The sequence below is a fragment of the Euwallacea similis genome, chromosome 8 (genome assembly GCF_039881205.1).
Source record: "Euwallacea similis isolate ESF13 chromosome 8, ESF131.1, whole genome shotgun sequence".
Taxonomy (NCBI): Eukaryota; Metazoa; Arthropoda; class Insecta; order Coleoptera; family Curculionidae; genus Euwallacea; species Euwallacea similis.
In genome coordinates, this window is record NC_089616.1 from 4,076,505 (window position 1) to 4,102,027 (window position 25,523).

At 38.5% G+C, this 25,523-nt stretch overlaps 1 protein-coding gene and 1 long non-coding RNA gene across 3 annotated transcripts in view; one reads left to right on the top strand and one right to left on the bottom strand.

The window, feature by feature from the left end:
- LOC136410195 (uncharacterized) overlaps nucleotides 1-879 on the bottom strand; it is a 90,679-nt gene extending 89,800 nt beyond the window's left edge. Inside the window, exon 1 of the long non-coding RNA XR_010752223.1 lies at nucleotides 799-879. This is a non-coding gene — a long non-coding RNA (uncharacterized lncRNA). The remainder of the gene's footprint in view (nucleotides 1-798) is intronic.
- LOC136410194 (homeotic protein ultrabithorax-like) overlaps nucleotides 1-24,528 on the top strand; it is a 109,056-nt gene extending 84,528 nt beyond the window's left edge. For both annotated transcript variants that reach the window (XM_066392227.1, XM_066392228.1), the window contains one exon: nucleotides 22,532-24,528. The gene's annotated coding sequence lies outside the window, so the exon portion shown is untranslated. The remainder of the gene's footprint in view (nucleotides 1-22,531) is intronic.
- The last annotated feature ends 995 nt before the right edge of the window (nucleotides 24,529-25,523 follow it).

The following is a 25,523-nucleotide window of genomic DNA, read 5'->3' on the forward strand; positions in this document are numbered from 1 at the left end:
TGTGAGGTCGCCAGTGCTAATGGAAACTCTGCCCGACCCGGACATAAATTAGACATTTATTGACCGCTGTTACGATGATTTCTATTTATTCTCTCGCGAACCGTATATGCAGAACAGTTTTTCCATTAATTCGCCATTACTCCACCGACGGCGGCGGAAAATTGAGCCACTCCAAGTATAATTCCCTTCAGGCCATAAATTCGGGAGTTCGGCAGTGTAGCCCTGCGATAAGAAAGGACTGATCGCCCTGCCGCCAGCAAAGATCACAAAACAAATAGATCAAGATTGGAATCCACCCAGTTGCGGAGGCCTGAGGCTCTTTTGCTTGCCTCTGCATACTGTTTGTCTTCGGGAGATTGCTTCCGAATAGGGGGAAAGGGTTGCTTGGCTACTCGATGTATTATTTTTCCCCTGGATATGACAAAACTATCGCAGTTTTCGAACTAATGCAGTTGGTCGAGATCCTTCGGCCCCGTGCGAAAACGCGGACGCCTGCAAACTTTTACAAAACGCGTCATCGGAAACTCGGTCGCCCCTAACAGGAATTTTCCCGAGAACCGCCCCTGCGATACCCCTATAAACAAAATACACTTCTTCCTTTAATCGGAGACACGGAAACCGGATGTTGATTGCGACAATAGGGCTGAATAACCAGAAATAATATCCTCCATTTGGAAATGGATTACCCTGGCAAGAGAATCGATCTCCGGTGAAATAAGGGAAGTAATACATTTGAGCGGAAAAGGCGAACTTTTAAATTTATACTTTTAATCAGAAGAATCGGTCGAGAATTATTACCTGAATCCTACAGGGGCGGGTTTATGCTGATCGATCCGGCCCCAATTCTAGTCCCCCCTCCATGCGATAATAGCTCTAAAAACAAAAACAAAAGTTTGTTTACTGGCTGCGCAAAGCTGCGGTATGAAATATTGCGATATTGTTTCCTCCGCTGTCCCTAAAAAAATTAATATATTATATTCAGGCATTCAAACAAGGGCATTGCCCAGATTTAGGGCGCGAGGCGCTAAGGATATATCATCTAATATGTCTTCCGGTTGGCATCGGAATATTCACATTCTAGAACTTTTTTGTTTATGTGCTTTTCATGCTAATCGCGCCCCATCTGATTTACGAATTTGTCGGTATATGGTTTCAACAATGACAAATAAATTGTCGTTCGCAGAAACCGGCAATAATAACATGAGGCTGCGGTCCAACCAATGGGACATGATAATTCTCTAGATTATGCGTCCAGCTTCGAGAGTTAGAAATTTCCAAACACAAAGAATGGCTAGAAGTGCGGCAACGTTGTTTTAATAACTGCCAGTGTCTCGCGCCAATAGGCTTCCCCGCAGCCGGACAAAAAAAGGTTGCGGCGTTGCCGTCTATCAGAGATAATCTTAGTGCATATTACTGTTACTGTTACTTGGCAGGATACAAACCATTTCGATAAACCATTAATAACCCCCGGGCAATCCATATTTCTCGGGGGATTGCATGGCGGTATAATAATGCATCAAATCCGCGGACGCAATCCAGAATTAAATATAGGATGGAAGCTTCCTGGCAGATATATCGGGCGGGAAAAGCGGCTCGACGCAGCATTACTCAACCTAAGCCCGTCCAATCCCCCAATTTATCCTGGAGCTGCCGCCTGGAACCGCTGGAAAGTAGAGGATCTCATTGGGATTTGATGAAATTCGCTCGCCTGCTGCTAATCTGCCGGTTAACAAGCTTTGCAAAATAGATGCCAAGCGCAAAAAGTTTCCGCAAAGCTCACGGTCCCTTGGACCCTCGTTATTTATGGTCCAAATTTGCTAATCAGTCATGTTTTTGTCTCGGGATTTTCAAGCCGGCGAGACTCCGTGTTTCGTGGAAATCTGCTTGCGGGAAAATTGCAAGAAACTGGAGAAATTTCGTATAAAAACTATGCGAATTAAAGCGCAAACAACCTGGTGACCTCCTCCATTTCCAACGCTGAACCCTCTTGATTATAGAAACACCGATATAGAGATCCCATAGATTTTCGAGGCATAACATCGAGATATGGTCATGGAGATGCTGGTGTTTTCCGAGATTCCATATTGTAGAATGGCGACATGCAAAATTTCTTCTACGGAATCCACTAAGCTAAACTGCTTTGCCACCGTGCATGAGTCGTTTTATTTCCTTCCACACGAACGGTTCCGTGGTGCCACCAGGAAGCGGGATGAAACCGCTAACATACGACCGAGTGGTGCCACTGGGGGGCGCGACGATGAGGCCTGTCTTTGTAGCTTGATAGGAAGTTAATATTTATTCTTAAGAAATTAAATTCGAGATTCCTTCTCACTTGTTAGATTATCCAATTTCTTCAAATTCATTCAATTCAGTCCCTTGAAGCTCTATTTCCTGTTCGCAGTGCGGTTATCTCTAATCGATCTGTAGAAATTTTATTGTTTTTGTTGAGGGTTACTTCAGTGGGTGAGAAAAAGAAAAAAGGGAGCACCTGATTACAACACGATATATTACAGACTAACTGTTTAAAAAGAACACACATCCAAAGGAACACTAAAAAACGCTGACCTCGCATATACGTTTGGCGGGCCGCCTTATCAATATTATTGCTTTTAGGCAAATTAAGGTTTTCTTTCTTCAATACTCTCCCTAAAACTTAACTAGAATAAAGCAATAAACAACACAACACTAAGATAGAATTTTTTCGAAACTTGTTAAGCCTAATTTACCTTTTAGAAAATTAAATCTTGGTCTTGCTAAGGCCTTTGTAAACAAATCAGCGATTTGCATTTCCGACGAAATGTACTCTATTTTTATTGTACTTTTAGCATAAAGATCTCTTATAAAATGACACCTAATATCTATATGTTTAGTACGTTCGTGAAACTCAGGGTTTTTGGCTAACTTTATCGCACTCATATTATCCATGTACAAAGTGTTTTCCTGTTTTGCCTCGCTAATTTCACTTAGCAATCGTAACATCCACAACATATCTTTGGCCGCACTAGCCGCGCTCACATATTCCGCTTCCGTAGTAGATTGAGCAACACATTGCTGTTTTTTACTACGCCATGTCACCGCTGCACCACTATAGAGGCACAATGAACCTGTAGTAGATTTTCTGGTCTCGACATCTCCTGCGAAATCTGCGTCGCTGTAGGTCATGAAGTCTCCAGTATTGGAATAAAGCAATCCAACATCTTCTGTTCCTTTTATATATCGGAGGATCCTTTTAACAAGTTGACAATGCGCTTTCGTCGGTTTATCTAGTGCTCTGGAGGCAAGACCAATTGCAAACGCAATGTCAGGTCTAGTCACTACTTGTAAATACATTAGATTTCCCACAATTTCTCTATATGGAAAATTGTCTTCTTTTTCAGGAGATTTAGTTGCTTTCCATCCAGTTTCTATGGGAGTTGATACAGCGTTTGCTTCCAGCATTCCAAAACGATGTAAAATTTTCTGAACATAACCAGCTTGATTGATAAAAAATTGAACCATCCATTAATTGATGTATCTCAATTCCCAAATAATTGTTTACCTCTCTTGTAATTTTTGCTTCAAACCTGGAAGTTAATTGACTGAGAAGTTGATTGGCTTCTTCTTGGCTATTTGTTGCAATTAGGCCGTCATCGACGTATAGAAGTAGTAGCAGTTTATTTTCATTACTTTCTTTGAAAAATAAACATGAATCCGCACTACTCTCCCTTAAGCCACAGTGTATGAGGAAATCTTTAAATGACCGATTCCAACATCTAGGGGCTTGTTTTAGTCCATATAGGCCTTTGTTCAATTTACACACTCTTTCTGTCCCATCTTCAAACCCTTCAGGCTGCTGCATGTAAATTTCTTCTTCCAATCTGCCGTAAAGAAAAGCTGATTTAACGTCAAATTGACTTAAATTTAATTTTTCACGTGCTGCTACACTTAACACTGTTCTGATAGTATCAAAACGTGCCACTGGACTGAAAGTTTCTGAGTAGTCGATATCTTTTTCTTGAAAATACCCTTTTATGACCAAGCGAGCTTTATAACGATCAGCACCTGTTCCATCTGAATTGTGCTTAGTTCGATAGACCCAACGATTTCCTATAACTTTCTTATCTTCTGGTGCATCAACCAGTAGCCACGTATTATTTTTCTGTAAAGAGCACATCTCTTCCTCCATCGCTTTTATCCAGTTTTGTGAGTTCTCTGAAGAAACTGCTTCTCTGAAATTTGTTGGTTCAAATTCAGCAAACATAGCTACAGGAATTCCGAAGTAATCAGGTCTTTTTAGCATGCTTCTGTCACGTAATTTTGGCAAAACTTTTGGTACCTCCTCTTTGGTCTCTTCTAAATCCTTGTTTTCAACGTCTTGTTTGTGATCTTCAATTTCAAACGTGGTAGGTGAGAGAGTTTCTTCTTTAAAGACAACATCGTGGCTTAGCACTACATCATAGAGCTCTGGTACCCACACACGATATCCTTTGACACCTTCGAGATAACCCACAAGATATCCTTTAAGGGCTTTCTTGTCCAGTTTACGACGCTTTTGTTTCGGCACGTGGACAAAGCATTCAGTGCCAAACACTTTGAGGTCGTCAAATCTTGGCTTTTTGTTAAACCAAAGTTCATATGGTGTTTTTCGGTCTAATCTTGTAGGTCCTGTCCTGTTAATTACATATACGGCCATATTAACGGCTTCTGCCCATAGATATTGAGGAATTTTAGTATTGGAGTATAACATTGAGCGAGCTGCCTCCATTATGGTGCGATTGTCTCTTTCAGAGCTTCCATTCTGTTCAGGGGTATAAGGAGCAGTGATCGAATGTTTTATTCCTCTGTTACCCAGAAAAACGGATATTTCTTTACTGGCGTATTCTTTTCCTCCGTCCGAACGTAACTCAACAATGTCTTTTCCGAATCTTGTCTTTACTTCATTGCAGAATAATTTTAGTTTATGTTCTACTTCTGATTTTTCACGTAGAAAATAAACAGTACGATACTTGCTATGATCATCTTTAAATAAAACATAATATCGTTTTTGTCCAGGAGATTGCACACTCATAGGTCCACAAACGTCAGAGTAGATAAGCTCTCTTGCATTATTTGAAATATCTTCCCTTCTGCTAAAACGCTCCCGATGTTGTTTGCCATAAGCACAAGCATCACAAAAAAGGTTGTCATTGGTAAATGCAATGTCAGAGTTCCTAAGAAAGCATTTCACATATTTTTTGTTTTGGTGACATAGGCGTTCATGCCAGAGTTGCAATGTATTGCTCATAGTCGCCGCACAAACGATTTTCGGCAAGATCACACGTAATTTAATTCGATAAAGATTATCGGCCTCGACTCCAACAGCGATAACTTTATTATTTCTAGTAAAGAAACACTGTGAACCGTTATTTTTCAAAATAAAGTCAATACCTTTCTTAGCTGCTGTTTTAACCGAGAATAAGTTCTTAGCCATATCTGGTATGAATAACACGTCATACAATGTTGCCGTTATCCACTCTTTGCCGTCAAAAGATTCTACATCTATGTTACCTTGACCTAGTGCTAGTACTTGGTCACCATTTCCAATGTAAACTGCTACTGGATCCGGGAATTCCTTGTACTCATAAAACCACTCACGCTTATTTGAAATATGATTTGAAGCACCTGAGTCTATCAACCAATAATTGTCACTGTTCTCATTAACAATAGTATTCCCAACAAAAGCTTGTCTTTTCGATTGATCACCTTGTTTTGACGAACAGTCTTTTATTAAGTGTTCTTTTGACCCGCACGAGAAACAACCTTTGCAGTCTTTCCGCTCATGATTCACTTTCCGACACAAGGAACAGCGCGACACGTTAGAGTCCTCTTTCTGTTTCTGAAAAAACTTTTTCTTCTTGAGAAAATTACCTTTTAGGTTTACTTTAGATAACAGGGCGACTGTGGATTCCTCCTCTTCCTCCCGCTGTTTTTCCAAACGTAATTCTTCAGTTAATAAACGAGTTGTTAAGGTCTCAATGGTCTTTTTAGAAGCTTGAGTTGAATCCCAGGCACTATGAAAATAGTTAAACTTGGACGGCAAGGTTGATAGAATTCTTGTGATCAACATGGACTCAGGAATGTCGCCTCCCAGCTTTTTCATTTTGCTGGCCAGTTGCTCCAGCTTTGACACATGGTGTGCAACATTACCATTGGGGTCCCACTTGAACTCGAAGAACTTCTTTTGCACTAGGGATAAACTTTCATCTGATTTTAAGTCGTACACGCTGTGCAATTTCTTCCACATTTCTTCTCCTGTGGCACAATTCATCAGCAGTTGTAACGGTTTGGATTCCACAGTTGTGACGAACAGTTTTCTTGCCATCCTGTCACCTTTGATCCATTTTTTAAATTTCTTTTCATAGTCCAGTTCATTTTCTTCAGGCCTTCTTTCAGTACCATTGCAGATGTCTAACGCATCTTCACTGTCTAATATCGTTTGTATAACAAACTGCCACTGTTGCCAGTTTTCGGAATCACGTAGTTTTTCGATTCTAGGCTTGTCGATCTCCATTTTTTTTTTTATGGCAGATAATACACTAATTTTGTAATTAGTCGTATAATTGCGAACAAAAGCTCAAACCGACACTTCTCACTACAACACTCGCGACTTACTCTCACTCGCACACTGGGCCCATAACCTGTTGAGGGTTACTTCAGTGGGTGAGAAAAAGAAAAAAGGGAGCACCTGATTACAACACGATATATTACAGACTAACTGTTTAAAAAGAACACACATCCAAAGGAACACTAAAAAACGCTGACCTCGCATATACGTTTGGCGGGCCGCCTTATCAATATTATTGCTTTTAGGCAAATTAAGGTTTTCTTTCTTCAATAGTTTTGAAGAAATCAGCGCGCTATGACAAATATTTGAAAGAGCTTTGGGTTTACGAAATTCGAAAAACACCGTGGAATAACGCGAAATTACTAGTTTTAGCTATTCAGTATTCATCGATTAATTTCCGTAAGATCGGTATCATTAATGGAGATAGTTAATATCTGAAATTTCTGGTTTTCTGGCGTCAATGAGGTAATAGGGAAAAATAGGATGTTTCTGTTGCTTCACGTGAAGCCGCGATTTCGACTACAATTGAGAACTACTTATTGGGCATTTGCTAACGCTCCATATACAGGGCGTTACTAAATAAATGCGAAAGGTTTTAATGGGTGGTTGCTGAGTTTTTTTTAAAGTAAAAAAACTCACATAAATTCAAGTCTGGAAACGCTTAGTTTCCAAGATACAGAGCGTTAAAGTTCTTATACGGCCATGCCACGACATATTTTTAAGGCGAAAAAGGCACGCCAATGATTTTTTTCAAATATTCCATTAATTGTTAACAAAAAAGGCCTCTTGGTATTTTGTCGCTCATATAGCCGTTTTCAAGATAAAAATTATTTCAACGAATGCGCCAGGCAATGAGGCGAAGAGTAGACTCTTCTATCACGGCTGAGGACAGTCATTTTCAACGTTTATTATAATTATACTTAGTTTTAAAATAATGTTCGTCTTTTTTGTTCAAAATTAATGGAACATTTGAAAAAAATCGTTGGCGTGCCTTTTTCGCCTTAAAAATATGTCGTGGCATGGCCGTATAAGAACTTTAACGCTCTGTATCTTGGAAACTAAACGTTTTCGGACCTGGGTTTATATGAGCTTTTTTACTTAAAAAAACCTCAGCAATCGCCCATTAAAATCTTTCCCGCTTATCTACTAACGCCCTGTACACTGTACGTCCGATCACGAATGAAGCTAATTAAGAAATGCAGTGTCCATTAGAGCAAAACACCAAAAAAGGAAACGCATCTGTTACCGAGTCGCATTGTCGGACCTAATAAGAATATCAAAATCCGAAGAAAATATGGAACTAATTGTGTAAAAGCCCCATAAATAATCCGCGAGAAGTGCATTACAATAAAATGATTAATAGCCCTGGAAGGCAAAAGGAATATTTATTTAATATTATAATTTATTCAGAAAAAGTCTGGTGGTAAATCTAAGTCTGCTTTTGACGTGGAACACTGCGCGTATATTTTAAATCTTGATTTATGGCCGCTGCGTCTTGAGGAGCCAACCCAAAAAGATTAAGACAAATACCCACAAGTTTTAAGTTTCCTCTCCTCTCTTTCTCTCTCTCTCTCTCTCTTTTTTTTTTTGTTAATTTAACTGGGGATTTCTTGTTCCTACATAGTGTTTGATTTACAACACTTTCAGTAGGCAACAAATTGGAATTCCTGAGCTTACGTAACAATTTTGACAAACCCATTCCGGCCCCAGGCCAATTACACGAAAAGTATTTTATATCATATAACGTGTTTCGGACTAATATATCACCAGAAAAAGCTGCTATCGTTTTTTACAAGCGGCCATAGTTTGAGGGTGCGTGGCCAGGTAGATAAGGTCGTAAATCAAAAATTATTTGTGAGAGCCAGATGTGCTGGATAGATAGTGTATCCAGAATCTAGCTGACGAATGGGGTATTGGGTACTTGCACGCAGTTTGCCATTCAAGTGTATATAAGGTATCGCTGCGAACTCCACAAACATGCCAAACTGGAGGATAATAAACGTAACTCAACAAATTATAAAAACCAATTTGTCCTGGCTGCAAAAGGAGTCCGCAAACTTTGCACATAATTTTTACAGAGCGATATCCTGACCGCTGATTTATACATACTATCAATTTCAACTGGGTAAGTACTCAGCAAATTTTGGCCCATATAAATTTTGCAGACGAATCTAGAAATGTCCGGGTTATGGATCGCTAGGAATTGCCAAGATGACTGTTTAAATTGCTGCCGAATTACAGAGCAAACAGGGTGTCCCAGAAACAAAGCAACAAATGGGTGTATGAGAAAGTGCCTGTTTTCAATCTACAGGGTTTTAAAGTTTTTTTTTTCACTTGTGTAAATTGGGAATGAGCCATCCTGCACAAGCTTGAAGGTCCCATCCGCGGATCTCTTTGGGCCACTTTTTGAGTAGAGCGCACCATCTGATGAGTCGACCTGCTTCAGTCTAATTTAGGGAGGCCACTCTCGCATATGAAGAATTATAAGTAATAATGGCACAATAAATTACCCACGTACACCACAAGGGGCCACACCCAGTAATCTGTCAACATGGTGGGGGGTATTTCGCCGATCCCGGCGGGCAAAAGGGGATGGCTCTGGGAATCCCGGTTTTTAGTACGTCGGTAAGAAACAGGTGGCGCCACCCATCAATTAGCTTGGAATAGAGATTTTAAATGAATATATCGTACTCGAAAACCCTCACAGGAGCGATTTAAGTCCGATAAATCAAAAAGTGGAAGATTTATTTCCAGCTTACACAATATATTTAAACATCCTGTAGAGCGAAAAAAAACTTTTTTATAAGGTATATTTAGCTGAATAGCCCTGTTTTCTTGCCGGCCATGTGCCAGTGTCTCTGGGACACCCTGTAGAGGACAAAAATGCCTCCTGACGATCATTTTTAGAGGTGAAATAATGACTCATTTTTTCTATATTTCGTTCTATAGAAGAGTTCCATTCATTTGGTAGATTTCCATCGTTGAGGGGTTAACATTTCTTCCCCTAAATAAGGGCGCTATATTTATATGAACTTTCGTTAGAAGTTAAATCGTTGTGTTTCTGATTGTGTTCGTGATGTTTTCTGTTTTGAATAGCTCTAGGACTAACTCCCTAAAAATAGGCCATCGCGAGGAATAGCAGGGATCAATTTACTTCAACAAAATGGCTGTAGCATGTTTTTCTTACTCCCCGTTAATGGTTATTAAAACAAAACGTTCGGTTCGCAGTTGTGCCTGAATTCCTGAATGGGCTCCTTGACATAAGTGGCGCCTTAAGACTTGTTAAGTAACCACATGAAGAAATGTCAATGGCATCATCTGAAAAAATCTGCTTCAATGATGCGTATATACACTACTGCAATTAGCCAGTTCTTTGCCTGGCATAAATCATTGTCAGTACGTACATAAGAGGTCTCTGACAAAAAAAGAGGGAGCATATAATTAGAAAAACTTTAACAAGTTGGTGCAATAAAGAAATAAATATCGTCAATTAAAGTAGCGAGTCTATCGGGAGCCCGGGAAGAAGAACGGTCGGTCCCCAATTCCCTTCTCAATCAGTTGTGGCATTCCGACCATAGGAAACAAAGAAATTGTCTCAGTTTGAAAAAGTAGAGCGATGGCCGTCATATTGAGCGCGAGAGATGACAGTGGTGGAGGTATGTTGGCTCAAATTTCTTTTGCCGCATTAAGTCGCCGAGAAACGTTCGCCCCCTTCTCTGACCCCTCGACCATCCAATAAAAAAATCGAAGAACAATTACTGCCAATTTTTTTTCCTTCAGGATTGCGAAGTCAGTTAGGATACGCCTCTGACAGCAAATAACTTACACCAGTCACAATCTAAACTAGTATAAAAGTTCGGTCATGGCAAATGCCTTTACGACTATCAGGGGTAATATAAAGAAAATGAAAAACACTACATGGTGTATTGTCTTAGGAAGGTGATCCTGACAACCGGAATGTCGCGTCAAGCGAATAGGTTAGCCTGCGTTGGTTCCGCTTTAGGACGCTTGCTTTTCATGGTAACAGGGCCAAACTCGTGAAAATTCAGCCCCCAATTCAAGTTTTACAAGGGAGCAGTCCAGGCCGCGACCAAATGAAATTTGACCGAGGGGCTAGAACAATGCGGGTTGATGAGTGCGGCCCTGCCTTTGATGTGGCCTCGTTCCCCAAAACGCATATAGCTCCTTAAAGCCCAAGGTGTCTGGTTTTAAAATGCTAATCCTCGCAAATGGGGTGCGCGTTATTTTGAAATATGGTTTTGTTTTACATTTTTATTGCGGTGGCATTTATAATAACGTTTTTCAATTTGTTCCGTGCTGGCTTCCATCTTTCCCTGAAAAATATATTCCCCGAGCCATAAGGTACGGCCGAGGGAGCCTTCGCTCGGGGGGCGTTTGGTGAGACCACAGCTGAGTAATTTGCCCATTGGACATGTTTTAATTCTCTGTACCTGAATACTTAACCCTGCAACAGTGACCTTAGCTGACGCTAGTTCGAGAACCGAATATTTACTACTACACAGGGTGGTCTAATTGTAACGTCGAGGTAGCGTGACATTTTTTAACGGAGCATCCTTCATTCTTTAGATGTTCAGCAGCTTTTTTCAAATGGTGTCAAATTGACCTAGCTCTGATTGATTCGGTGTTATAACTCTATGTTGTACTTACCAATAAATATGGGGTGCTCACGATTGGGCGTGGCCGGGAGCGTGGATGGTCCTTCTCGTAGGCCCAAGTGAGGTGGTGATTTCGCAAAGCGGCTACCGAGAAAGTTGTGGCCTGGATAATCAGATTCGAACCGCACAAAGCTCGCACTCTCAGAATTTCTAACGATAGCCGAGATTGTTTGATCAAAACTGGCGATTTACGTGCTAAATCATATCGATAAATACGAGCAAAAAAGGGACAACGCAGACAATGAGTCGGTACCCGAGACACGTGACTAAGTCCACAAAAAAAGGGTGTCGGTCGTGTATAAACAAAAATATAATAAAAATAACACTCTACTGCGGTTGGCGTGGTTGCCACGCTGACTTGAGTTTAATAAGCCGCAGGTCTTAACACTGAGTGTTCTAGAGAATTTTCCATATTTAACAATTCCTTTATTCTTAAAAATAAAATGAGCTTGGGTTTATTCCCAGAAAACCAAACAACACTGTCACAATTTTTCCAGCTCTAACCGTTCTGGAGATATTTGTCGTTCTCGAATTCGGGAAACCTCGTTATTTTTTTAGGCTTGACTCGAGCCTTTTTCGCTGTTTTTTTTTTTTAAGGAAACCAAATGGTCGGGGACGAAATCGATGTAGCCCCGGCCATTATGAAGTAAAACTTCTATATTTCACTAGAACCAATAGGTCACAAGAATGAAAAACCTGGAGAGGGAAATATATTAATTTTAAACACTGCTAAATCTCAAGAAGCCCCATGATGTGCATTGAGCTCTGTGAAGACTCTCCTTAATTCAACAAATTATCCCATGGGTATAACGAGGCAGGGGCGTACCGGAGGAAATAATGATTCATTCAGGAGCAGAGTGAAGGGTCGTTAAATTGAAAGAAGTTGTTCCTAAAGATTGCGGGGTCAAAAAGCATACTGCTGCGCCAATGACATATTGCATATTAAGTACTGCAGGCTAATCCAAGCTTATATGAACTTGCACTGAAGATCACGCACCTCCATTAGACCTACCGTAATCGATCGTAAAGATGCAATCTATTATACGCGATTTTCTGGCTCGAAAATTCTGAAGTGAATAGTGAACTGAACAATGCCTACATTATTTAGTTCAGGGAATATCACGTTGATTTTAGAAGCCGTCGCCGGGATTTTACCCCCCGTAATTCATAAAATACCAGATCAGAATTGAGAAATTCAAATAACTATTCAAATGAGGATTTTTGAGACACAGCGTTATTTTCTGAACTACATCTGAAAGTGCTGTAGAGGGATCTCCCGAAAATCCTCTTCGTGGCAATTGGAGACGAGGCCATGGGAAATGGAGAACAACGCTCATCATGACAGTGGGAGGCAACACAGTCAAAATGCAGGGGAAGTCGAGAAAATTTCGTTTTTGTCGAGGTTTTGGAGTGTATCATCCGGTGTAAATCTTAAAGTTTCAAAGGGAACTAATGACAAACTCAAAGAAAAACTTAAGGGTGCGCAAACAATTTCCCAACTGACAAAGCTCTATGCGCATTTTATCGTCGGCGGACATTTTTATGGCGACCGCCTCGAGTCTCTAATACCTTTTTAAGCTCCTCATGGAAAATGCAGCTGGAAAAGACGAAAAAGAGTTACAACCCCCCGCAGACACAAACTCCGTGGTCTTTGTTTGTGTTGTTCATAAAAATGCGCGATGTATGAACGCACATATCTTATTGTAATTTTATCGGGGGATGATACATTTTAAAATGTGCTGAAAGAGCGCAAAGAATGAAGTATGTGACGGCGGCCGCCATGCTGTCGCACCCCTCCCCCCCCTCAGCTCGCAGCCTGTGTACGCGACCCGCATATACACATCGTTTCGTTCTCTTCTTATCTCTGTCTGGGGCTCTATAAAAATTTATACAGTTAGCTCACATGACTACAAGGGATAATTTTTCTAGAAGAGCCAATTCCATCAAATATTTCTTGTACGCCCATGGCGGAGCAGTAAACCAGCCATGGCCATACAAATACTCAATTAGCTCTGACCGGTGGGCATTTTTTTCGATTTTGACATATTTTCTCCAAATGAGGATCTTGTCGGCGAGTGACCACTCAAACACCAACTCGGTAAAAAGTAATTAACATTTACCACTACGATTATGGTCGAAAACGCGCGTCGTTGCCACTTTTTGCCGATATATGGCAGTAGTAAACACGTGCGTTGGTTTTTTATCGGTGTAATTACTCGTTCTAAGGTACATGGAGAATTGAAATGTGACGGGCAGCTGCCTTTGAGCCTCAAAGAGACCCGGTGATGGCCGAAAATAAAGCGCCATTTAGGTTGCGGGGGCGACAACTGGGAGGGGGGCATAAAACCGTCAGAAAAAGATGTATATCAGGAAATAAAGCATTTTTAATTTCAAATAACAAGTGTAAACGACACGACGGTAATTACGCTTTATCTTCGTGCACGCTCCCGGGCCGTTAATTTTCATATACACTCGGCAAGTCCGTTAAACATTGAAAAGCTTTTACAGAAGTTTATTCCGGGGACCGCAGCCTCACTTATTATTTTTTATTCAGAAGGGAAATCGAGGTTAAGATTATTAGGAACACGGCTAATCTCGAATGATCTCTGATACGAAAAGAATTTGTTCCTATACAGGGTGTAACATCACATGGAGATATTTCAGGGGGCTATAGTACTTCGCAAAATAATAAAAAGACGCTAATAGACCCATGGTCAAAAAACGCATCATCTTCGATATGTATGGTGTTTGTTTAGGTGTGCCTGCCATTGCTATCTCCGAAACGGCGAGAGTTACAGCTTCGGTTAAATTAGAGGAAAGTTGCCCTTGTGGAGCTCATTCAGGAGGTTGCCATATTTCAGCGGTTTCCTAGATAGTTGGAAAAATTGGAGAATGGCCCAAAGCTTCAATCCCTTATATTTTGTGAACTGTTTGAGGTAGTTTCAACTACAAACTTTCACAATCCTCTACAAAACGAAATATTGAATGCCATTGTGCAACTTTTAATAGCTAAATAATCGTTATCAACTTCATAATTTTATGTATGGGCCTGGAATTTTCATTTTATATTTTGAAAGAGCTTTTTATTCCTGATAGACCTATGTGTAATCTGTTTACATTGATTAACGTTTCAACCCGAATAATTCATTATCAGACTATTTTTTATTTACCTTTTTAAACTACAGTACCTACTAGGTCACTCTGAAAATGATTTTCTAACAAGTTCGACATTTATTTGTCAATTTGTCAAATAAAGTTGTTTTTAAACCTACTTTCCTCTTTTATAATTTATTTTCGAGCTGAACCCATAAAAAACTAAGTTTCACTAATGCAATTTAACAACGACGAAAAAATCGATGTGTTAGTAATGTATCTGCGAAGTTTTCGTAATGCTAAAAATGCTAATATGATAACTTGTACTCAGAAAATAGGTCTTCCGCATCAAAAACCTTCGCGAAATTGGAAAAAAATTTACGTGAGTACGGTCCTTTTTTCCAAGATTTTAAATGCCCGAGATCTTCTCTCTGGGTACAAGTTCTGATATTGTATCAAAGCATTTATAGCATTACGAAAACTTCGCAGATACAAAACTAATACATTCGTTTTTTCGCCGTTGCTGAATTACATTAGTGAAACTTAGTTTTTATAGGTTCAACTCGGAAATAAATTATAAAAGACGAAAATAGGCCTAAAAATAAGTTTATTTGAAAAATTGACGATGTTAAGCTTATTAGAAAATCGTTTCCAGAGTGATCTAGTATGTAGTGTAATTTAAAAAGATAAATAAAAAATAGTCTGATGATGAATTATTCGAGTTGAAACGTTAATCAGTGTTAAGAAATTATACATGGGTCTCTGAGGAATTAAAAGCGCTTTTGAAATATAAAATATAAATTCCAGGTCTATATTTAAAATAATGAAGTTGATAACGATTACTTAGTTATTAAAAGCTGTACAATCACATTCGATATGTCGTTTTGTAGAGAGTAAAAAGTTATGAAACATTGTAAGTTAAACATCTTTTCTGTCACAAACAATTTACGATCTACCAGAGATTGAAGTTTTGGACCATTTTCAGATTTTCCCAAATATATAGGACGTCACTGAAAATGTGGCAACCTTGTAGCGGTTTCCTTAATATGTTCTACAAGGGGCTTTTGGCTAATTTAATCAAAGTTGTAACTCCCATCGTTTCGGAGATAGCAATGGCAGGTACAACTAAAAAACCCTTTGTAGATAGTGGCAAATTTTCACATTTTTCCTCATATTTTGTGTATTTCCCACGTACGTCTTGAGTTAAATTTTTTAATTTCTTTAAGACCCTCTGCAGCAAAATGTCAAAATCGTCGGTAGCTATATATGGGATATTATGTTTTTTTGGGTCAGGTACTATTTTATGCGTTGTATCTTTTTGGAACACCCTGTATAAGCTCTGATACCAAATTCAAATTTCTTCATCACTTCTTTAGCTTTTTAGTATCTTGCAGTATTTTCATATCTTTCACCGTATTCGTAGAGTTTGCAAAAATATCTATCGATACAAATTAATAATGTAAAGGAAGTAAGGAAAAAGTAATCATGCGGGCCAGTTATTGACTTACCTGAAGCAATGCGTAACAATCAATAAAATTTTTTTAAATAAAAGTAAATCTAAACGAAAATGAAATTATAAAATATGAACAGAAATGTGAAACTTTACCACCCTGCATATCGAAAATGGGGTGTTTTTGACTAAGGGTTTATTAGCATTTTTTGATTAGTTTGCAGAGCATTATCATGCCCTGAAATATCTCCGTGATCCCATACATGTTACGCCCTGTATATTACCCCTTCACTGAGGGTTCATTTGTCAGTCTGGTGCACACAATCAGTGCATACCCCGGCCGTAAATCACCCCTTTCACAATTGACAGCCATATTTTTGTAAATAAAAGTTTGCTAACTGAAATGGGCGCGACCCATAACTAAAATCGCGAACTACTCATCTGAAAAACACGAAGTTGTTCTTTTGACTCTCGTTTTCGGTGATTTATACGCAGATTTATAGGCAAAGTTCGATATTTTTAGAGCTAAACTTTCTTATTCAAATTATTTACTTCCTTTCCGAAACCAGTCTTGTGTAACCTCTTATCTGAGGCCAGCGACAGCACCATTCTTCTGCGTCACCATTCAGATAAGGAATATTAGATTACAGAAAAATCGTTACTTAACATCTAACAGGGCCATCTTGTGTTTGAGTAACGCCTACCAATTTTTCTCTGACAAAATATCTTTTTGGGTTACACCCACGTTTCAGACATGTTGGCTCTCCGTTGTGTAGATAAGCCACTCTCACAACCTTTTCATCTAAACAACCTGACGTTTGACTTATTATTACCAGGTAGAAATACCGCATAATGTTTGGTTTCTTTGTGTTCCATATAGGTTTTAAAAATTCGATTCAATTTCCCATTAAAACGAATCTTCCGCATAAAAACAGAGAAATGCCCGGCTTCAAAGGAAAATAAATTTTATTTGCTGTTTACAAGGCAAACTATACAAGTCGCAGTAAATCAGGATTTTAAAATTTATCTAAGTTCCATTCTTCCCGAGCCGCTTCACTTGCCTTCTTATATCTCAGAAACGATATTTATTCGGACGTTTAATACGCTGCTGTATGAAATTTGTCGCCCCATTAAGCACTCGTGTATATGTTGCTTTGCATTGAACTTGATTTGCCATTTGTGATGTATCCGAGGAAAGAGAACGCTCTGGGAATTTTATTAGTGAGGAAACTGTCGTTGAAGCGACTCAGTGGTTGAGATAAGACTGTGCCAGCTTCGAGCCCAAACTCAATGCTATAGCTGGATTTTGCGTGAAAATTTGCTGAATTTTCTAAGAAATCATCGAAGATTCCTGTCTGCTTATAATGTAAAGTTCTTCAAATCCCTTACTAACTCTTATACCGGGTGTCCCATTATTCCGTGTGCACAGAGTTACCGTAGATTCCTAAGATCAAAATATGACGATTTAACCATATACATATAGGGTGTTTAGTAACTCAATACACTCTACACTACTCGATACTCCCTTTAAGGGATCGATAGAGCATGAGGTAAGGACTAAATTTAAACGAACTTACCCTAGTCCAAAGTCGATTATAACAAAGATACAGGGTGTCAAAGTTGAAAAAATAAATCATATTTTCTTGAATATCTTGCGATTTCTTCCAGCTAATTTTGGAAAATTGTTTATCCGTAGGCTTTTTGGGATGAGAAAAAAAAGGTATACTTTATTGAAGTCGCTAGAAGTAACGGTTTCCGATAAAAACGCACTTAAAGCTAATGAAGTAAAAATAATTTCAGTATTTATTGAATTTCTTTACGCCCATTAATATTATAGTCCTTAAAAGGACCGTTGTCTGTTTTCTGTGAAAGTAATACTTTATTCTAATTATTTAAGGTCTTGTTGAAAGTGATGCCCTCTTCTTCTAATACACGCACGTGCCCGTTTTCCAATTTCTGCACGAGTTACTCTGGCCGAAAATGTTTGTTTAAGAGCTACGGCAGCTTCTTCAATACACCGTATTAATTGCTCTCTTGTCTCTGTTTCTTGAGCATAAACCATGTTTCATCCTATAATCAATCCAAATCGCAAGATATTCAAGAAAATATGATTTATTTTTTCAACTTTGACACCCTGTATCTTTGTTATTATCGACTTTGGTACTAAGGTAAGTTCGGTTAAATTTAGTCCTTACCTCATGCTCTATCACTCCCTTAAAGGAATGTATCGAGTTACCAAACACTCTGTATATCTTAATTCAAAAGTTGATAGGTACAGAGGTACGGGGTGTCAAAGTTGAATTTTAAAAATCAATTTTAACCATTATTATTAAACCGAACAGGAAAATATCTTGAAATTTACTACTCGGGGGTTTTTCGGGATGGAGAATCCATATTTGCTAACCATTTAAGGTTTACTCATAGAGGAGGCAGCATACGGTTTATGTTACTCATTGCTCGCTATTTGCTTTTGCGGTACCTTAATTCACTTTTTAATAGAATAGCGCATTGGTCCATTGTTTATGGTTAAAAAAAGTTATATCTTAGATATGTCGCTATGAGCAACCGTTTTCGAGAAAGATGCATTTGAACTAGTGCTCTGGCTTGTAAGAGATGGCCAGCATTATTTCTACAGAGTTTAAATTGTCCAAATTTTCGAAGTTGTCGCTCAATGTTAGCAAAAGTCTAATGGTCTGGACTTTGACAATGTGGATATCTTTTACGGTATACCCGTGCACTTTCATGGCCATTGCCATTACAAACACCAAACATTAACATCATATCAGTTTGCTCACTAAATGTGTATTCCACGATAATTTGGCTATAAAACACCAATGTAAACACATATTTGTTAAGGAAACGTTAAAATGTTTGGTATCTGTCACTATTACAGTAAGTCATTATTGAACATCCAATAATTCAAATGCGTTTTTCTCGAAAACGGTTGCTCATAGCGATATGACTAAGGCATATCTTTTTTAAGCGTAAACAATAGACCAATACGCTATTCTATTAAAAAGTTAATTAACGTAACGCAGAAAAGAGTAGCAAGCAATCAAACGAGTAACATAAACCGTATGCTGCGCCCTCTATGAGTAAACCTAAAACCGTTAGCAAATATGGATTCTCCATCCCGAAAAACCCCCGAGTAGTAAGTTTCAAGACATTTTCCCGTTCAGTTTAATAATTATGGCTAAAAATTATTTTTCAAAATTCAACTTGACACCTCGTAGCTTTGTAACTATCAACGTTTAGATTAAGGTATATATGATTAAATCATCATATTTTGATCTCGGGAATCTACGATAACTTTGTGTACCCGGAATATTGGGACACCCTGTATCTACTTCGACTTGCCCGAATATAGTTTCATTTTAAGTCAAATCTTGCCGATTTCTGTGAGAGGTTGTCAGAAAACCTCCGCTTGCTTTATTATAAGTACAATTTTCTGAATTTTATCCTCACAATAACATTATTGGATTAAACTCTATCTATAGCCTTGTTTTAGATGAATGCGGTCTTAACATTACTTTAACTAACCGCAGATTAGCCTTATCTCAAGGAAAAGCAGTGAAAAACCATCAGATAGTCACTGTTGATTTTATGTTTAAAATTTTCTCGATTTCCTGCCACAGAAACTTTGATTGGAGTATCCCGATGAAGGTTTCATCTTAATTAAAATTCGGCAACTTTGTGTACAAAATTATCAGGTAATCTTCGCTGGTTTTACCAGTTTGTCTGAAGACAAGTTGGTGGTTAATTTAAGAGCATATGCTCCAAACGCAATGCAGTCTTAAGTAACAATTGACCAATTTCTGTGAAAAATTATACCCAGTAATTTGTAAATTTTTCTGACCTGGTTTCATTATATTAATACGCGAATCTGAAGGTTTCAGAGTAGGCGCAATTAGGGGTACTTGACTCGACTTTAATTAAGTGCAAGCCAAGTCAACAAGTTTCACGTCAGAACCCCTCAAAACGGTACAGCACCCACTTCTTCCTGCAATCTTAGTGACCTAGTACCCTTAATCTCAGTACCTTCGTCGTCTCTTTTTTTTGCTTTTTTCTCTCGCAAAGTGGCCCTAAATTTTCTAAATAAGGACATGAATTTTTGTATACAATTCTTGAATGAAAACTGCTTTTTTTTCAATGAAACCTAACAGGATATCTAACCTCTTAAAGCTGCAAGAAATTTCCATAATGCCGGATTCGAAACAGGGACTATGTCCTAACTTTCTGTTGCGTCCTCAGAGATCAATACTGAATCCACCAATTTCAGTTCAGAGAGCTCTTCGAGCTTTCCCGACACAGTGAGACTTCCTTAAAGGTGCCAGAAATTTTCAAAATGTAGAATCAGGAACACAGACTATGCTCTAATTTTCTGTTACATCCTGCACCCCTTCAGAAAACAATCCTGAATGCTCCAAATTCAGTTTCGGGTTTTGCACAGAGCTTTCCAGGCTCAGGCTCAGCTCGGTGGTATCTCGTTTTCCAAAGCTGCCAGGAAATTCCAATATGTAGAGTTAGAAGGAGGAATTCTGTTTTCATTTTTGCTGGTGTTTTTCATCCTCTTCGCGGAGCTTTCATATTCAAGTCCAGTCATTTATCTCGTTTTTTCAAAGCCGCCAGGATTTTCCAGCGTCCGTTGTAGCAATGTTTGTTTTTGTGGATCAAATCGATGTGATAGCGCCTTTTTTCCCCATCTCTTAAGTCAATGTTTCATATACCGTCTCTAAATATCTTTATCCCGTATTTGTTAGCGCAATATTGACGTAAAACATTGGAACTACGAAATACACTTATCTGGCGAGTTATATTCCTCCCACGAAGTACATTCTGGAAAACACAAAATCCCCGCTATAAACCCCCATTTATAAATCCTTTTAAATTTATTTGAAAAACGTACTTTATGTACATACTCCCATGCGTATAAAGAATCAAATGCGACAGTGCCTGAGAGCTGAGCTTTCTCCTGCAAGGTCTCCATCATCAATTTTATAAACAACGTGATTAATGGGGGCTCCGGAGCCAAACAAATAACTCTTTAAAAACTGAACTTGTTTGAATTATTTCTTGTTGTGCCACCGATTGATATTTCGCAGTGGTTTAATTGCCAAACAAACGTGATAAAGCCCTCATAAATTGCCGCATCGACAGCAATAAATATTCTATGACAACCCCTTCATGCTCCAAAGCCGTATTTTTTCTACCTGATTTCTGCCCCCTGAAGCTCTGATCTCAGTTAAAAACCTTCAGTTAAAAAAAGGGAATGCACAATGGCGAATTCGCCGTAAACCTAACGGTAAAAAGTGTCGATCCTCAGGTTTTGATTCTTGCAAGGGCACGGTACCTGTTGTGTAATTGACTGTGAAGGTCGGGGATTCAAGTCAACTGTTGAGTTCCACGGGCTTTGCGGCAAAAACGTGATTTCCTTACGTACCTCCGTTATCCAAACGTTCCTCTCCTCTCTGCGAGTTGCAACGAAATTTTACAATTTGGACCGCATCCAAACAAATTACTCTTCCCTGCATCCTCTCTGACCACAGTTCATAACTCATCGAACGTACAATAAATTGCGGCTTTGACAAGCACCTTAATGTATCAAATCCGGAGATAATTGATGAATGTGCATTAGGTACTAGTACCTACCTATGTTCATTTGCATTTACAACGTGTCTGTTGCTACTTCCCTTCAATCAGGCGCTTTGGGAAAAATCCAGGGTAATTAATACAAGGCAAAAAATGCGAAGTGAGGCAAAAAGGCCTGTAGCATCAGTGTCTCTTGACATGCCCACCTTCCTCGATTCCGAGCTTGATGGAAAGAAGTAAATTGATCGGTATCATGCTAATGCGGGCTTGTATCCTCATTAAAGATGTATTTAAATAACATATTATGCAGTCAACTGAGCTTTTATCTATAAAAGCTCTATAAAAGGTTAAGAAGTTGCGAATGTCATAAGATAACGATGCCCTTTTCTGCAGCGCAATTTATAATAAGGATTTCAGTTCTTCCTGATGGAATGTAAACCTCTTTCCTGCTAGATTTATCCCGCCGGATGACGTCAGCCCATAGGGAATTAATTTAAATCCTCCTGATTTACTGCAGGAAGCTGCGCTAAAGCAAATAGACGACGAGCAGATGAAATATTTAGGCGACTCCTGCATAGTAATAAGTCAATACTCTCCAACATAAATAAATTCAGGTCTTTTCAATCTGTAAAGTTTCCTATTTAGAAACTTCGATTAGAGACTCCGAGAACTGGAAAGGAGGATTCAATCGCGTCTGGCATTTCGAAACTTTCCTGGCAACTCGGATAAGTATATTTATTTCCGGAAGTTTCGATTGAGCTCCATTTCTTTCTCGAAGCCGTTTAATTTAAATTCGCCTTGGTTAGAGAATATCACTGAATCTAAATGCACTGGCAGCAGTACCACTGTTGTAGATAACTTCATAAAACGTGTTGGACAGCTCTCGTATTTCTTGTATCAGTACTAAGAAACACCCTGCTGCTTGCCTGCCGAGTTATATATTGCCCAGTGCTCTCTTGTAGTACCGAGTACTACTCGGTGCTAGAGCCCTATCTTTTGCCATCTAGGGAGATATGCGGAGATACGGTGTTTTGTCGGCATTTCCTGTTTTCCATGCGTGAGAATGAGTTATGTGAAAATGCAATGTAGAATATAAGAAAATTTTATCTGCAATTACTATATGCGTTTCTCATTTTTCAGAATTAATCAGTTTTGGACGGTCCAAACGATCGGATCTCTCCACTTCGGATATACAGCGATGCCGCTTCCATAAAGGAACACCGACAAACTGCCCTTGCCTCATACATTGACGAAACTGCGAAAATACGTAAAACTTGGGACAAAGAATAACTGGGAAAACTGTGAAAATGTGTATACTACTTAGGGGTTAAGGTTAATCTAACTTTCGTGATTAATGTATTTGAATGCATACTGTATAAATAATAATTTGTAAAAGATTTTAGGGAGTAACTTGTATAGGGCGTGTTTAAAGGAAGGGCATTGGTCGATAAGGGACAGCGGCTTACGTGGATTTAGGATTAAGGCGAAACATGCAGAAAGGAAAATAGCTATGGGGTCTGAAAATTGAGAAAATCGAGTGCTCAATTCCGTTTGGAGTAAACTTCTGGATCACAACTGTGCATCAGCTCAGAGCGTTTGTCGTTCTAAATCTTCAAAGGTCAGGTTCTTCCTTTGGAAAATTTGTATAAAAACTTCTTTTAATTTTTTACCTGACTTGATTGATTTTAAAACGGCAGAGACTTTCACATCTCCTAAAATTCTATAAATTTTCCTGGTCGACGGGGGCTTGACATCGGTGAGGCTTTTGTCGAGGTTTCCGAAAAATCCAAAAAATTTTCAATCTTCTAGTTTTTTTTTTTTTAATCAGTATGAGGGTGCTGGTAGTCACGAAATATATTTTCTATTCTCCAGCTGCCTAAAAAAGTAAAAGATTATTCTTTTTTTTTTAAGTTTGTTTGGATTTATGAGGAATGTTTGATCTCCTGGAACTTAGAAGTTTTTTACGGGATCAGGAGGTGTTGGAGGTATCTACTGTTTCAAAATCAATCTGAAATTATCAAGGCTTTCTACATTTTTGTTCAAGAACCTCATCTTGCAAATACGCACTAACGAACATACTAAATCCACAGTGGCCTTCCCTAGGCTTGCACCTTTCCAAATCCCTCAACGATATACGTAAAAAAACCCAAAATAAACAATGAGACCGTTCCTCCATTTTATATTTAGGATACATAGTACTTTTGTACATATTTATATCGATAAGCTATAAAATCCATTAGAAGTGGGGATTTCTATGTGACAAAATGGGGACTGTTTAAAGAAATCCCCACTTCTAGTTCTTTAAGAAGCAAAAGCACTAATTTCGTGCAATATTTATTTACGTACTAGTAGATTTTTAAATTAAGATCCTACCATTTAGATCAATTTCAACAATAGAGGTCCTACCTACTACCAAACCAGCTGTAAATACCAATTAAAATTCTTGCCAATGTTTTGTTACTTAAATTAATAAATAAACAAAATTGTAAATTGCGAAACTGTACATAAGAATAAACCTTTTTAAGGGAAACCTCTTGGTATGAATTTAAAAGGGCGTAAAAAGTGGTACTTCAGAGTACCTAATCTACGTTAATATTCTTCTTATTAAAGGTGTATGTAGAAGGGTTTTGCAATGGTTCCATAATGGGGACCCATCCAAAAAACTGTAGTATTATTTCATATAGTTTTAATTTTTTATTTGCTAATGATCGTTGCAAACGAAAGTACAACAGTTGTATACGTTGAGATTTACTATAACTAAGGTGTATTACTATTAAGGAGACATATGATTGATTGAGGATATTACCTATAATCAGCTTTCAAAATTTCTATTATTTCTTTTTAATTATTAAAATTGATAGTTAAGGCGGGAAGTCACAGCTATAGTCTAACTACGTAAGAAAGAAAGTTGTAAATAGACTGTAAAGTTATAATACTAGACTAAGGATAAAATGTATACTGTTTATCTATAGATATTATATTATTATTGTTTTTGGTTTTATGTTATTACGAGAGTTTTGTTGCTTATTTGTTGCTCAATTTCCTTACGTTCTATTTTCCATGTAATATACGCTCTCTATCCCTATCTGTCGTATGTGTGTGACTGTAATTTATTTTAATAAAAGTCATGTTCTAAACGGTCCGTTTTATTCCTTTAGATTGTTGGTTTTATGCTAGGATGAGTAAGAACCAATAAGCCCTAGTAATGTGCTTTTGGGCGCATTCAGGGAATTCGCAGCGGTCGAGCGATGGCGCACTTGAAGCGTAAATTCGCCAACGTTTTGTTTGTATGATCTTGTGAAAATTGAAGATTAAAAATTCTAACTCGTCATTAAGTCCAATTACATCAAATGTAATGTGCTTGAAGACGGCGGTCTAGCGAAATGCAACAGCTGTAATAAAGCGCTGCAGTGGTATTGTTCCTTGAATGCGCTAATTTCAGATTTTAGAAACAGTCATTGGGCGCATTCAAGAAACGGCAGTGGTCGCATTTTGTTCTAGCGTTGACTTAAAGCGGTCACATGTTGATATGTCGGTTTATGTTCATCATTTTGTCAAGAACCCAAAATAACAAGCATCAGAGAATGCTTTAGGGCCATTTGCACCATCAGTTCTCCCTAAATTGAAGTTAATGCGAGCCTTAGGCATCTCTATAAAAAAGTTTTTGCTATCGCCGAAGAATTAGGTGACAGATTTGCGATTTTAGATGGTGGATTTCAAAATCGATCTTACCTTAAATTTAGAAGTAATGCAAATGGGACTTAATTAAGGCGAGTAGCAGGCCTCTTTTGGCTTTCTCCACTGCTAGCTCGAACAATACATCGTGAGAATTTTTTGTCTCTTCGCTGGCCAAATTTCCTTTTTGCTTCTCCGATAAAGCAGCCTCAAAAACCACGATCTGTAAAAACGATAGTGATCTTTTTGATATAACGGGAGGCGTGCTTGATAAAGTAAGACTTATATCAGCAGGAAAATTTCGCAGGCGGAAAACTTCAGCGAGGAAATGATGGCGAGCCAAATCGTTGCCAGAATATTAACTAAGCTGGGCTAGGACAGCATCTTATGGGTAGCTATCAGTGGCGCAGCTATAGACACTCGGTATTCAATAGTTTATTTATCTTTCAACCAAAAT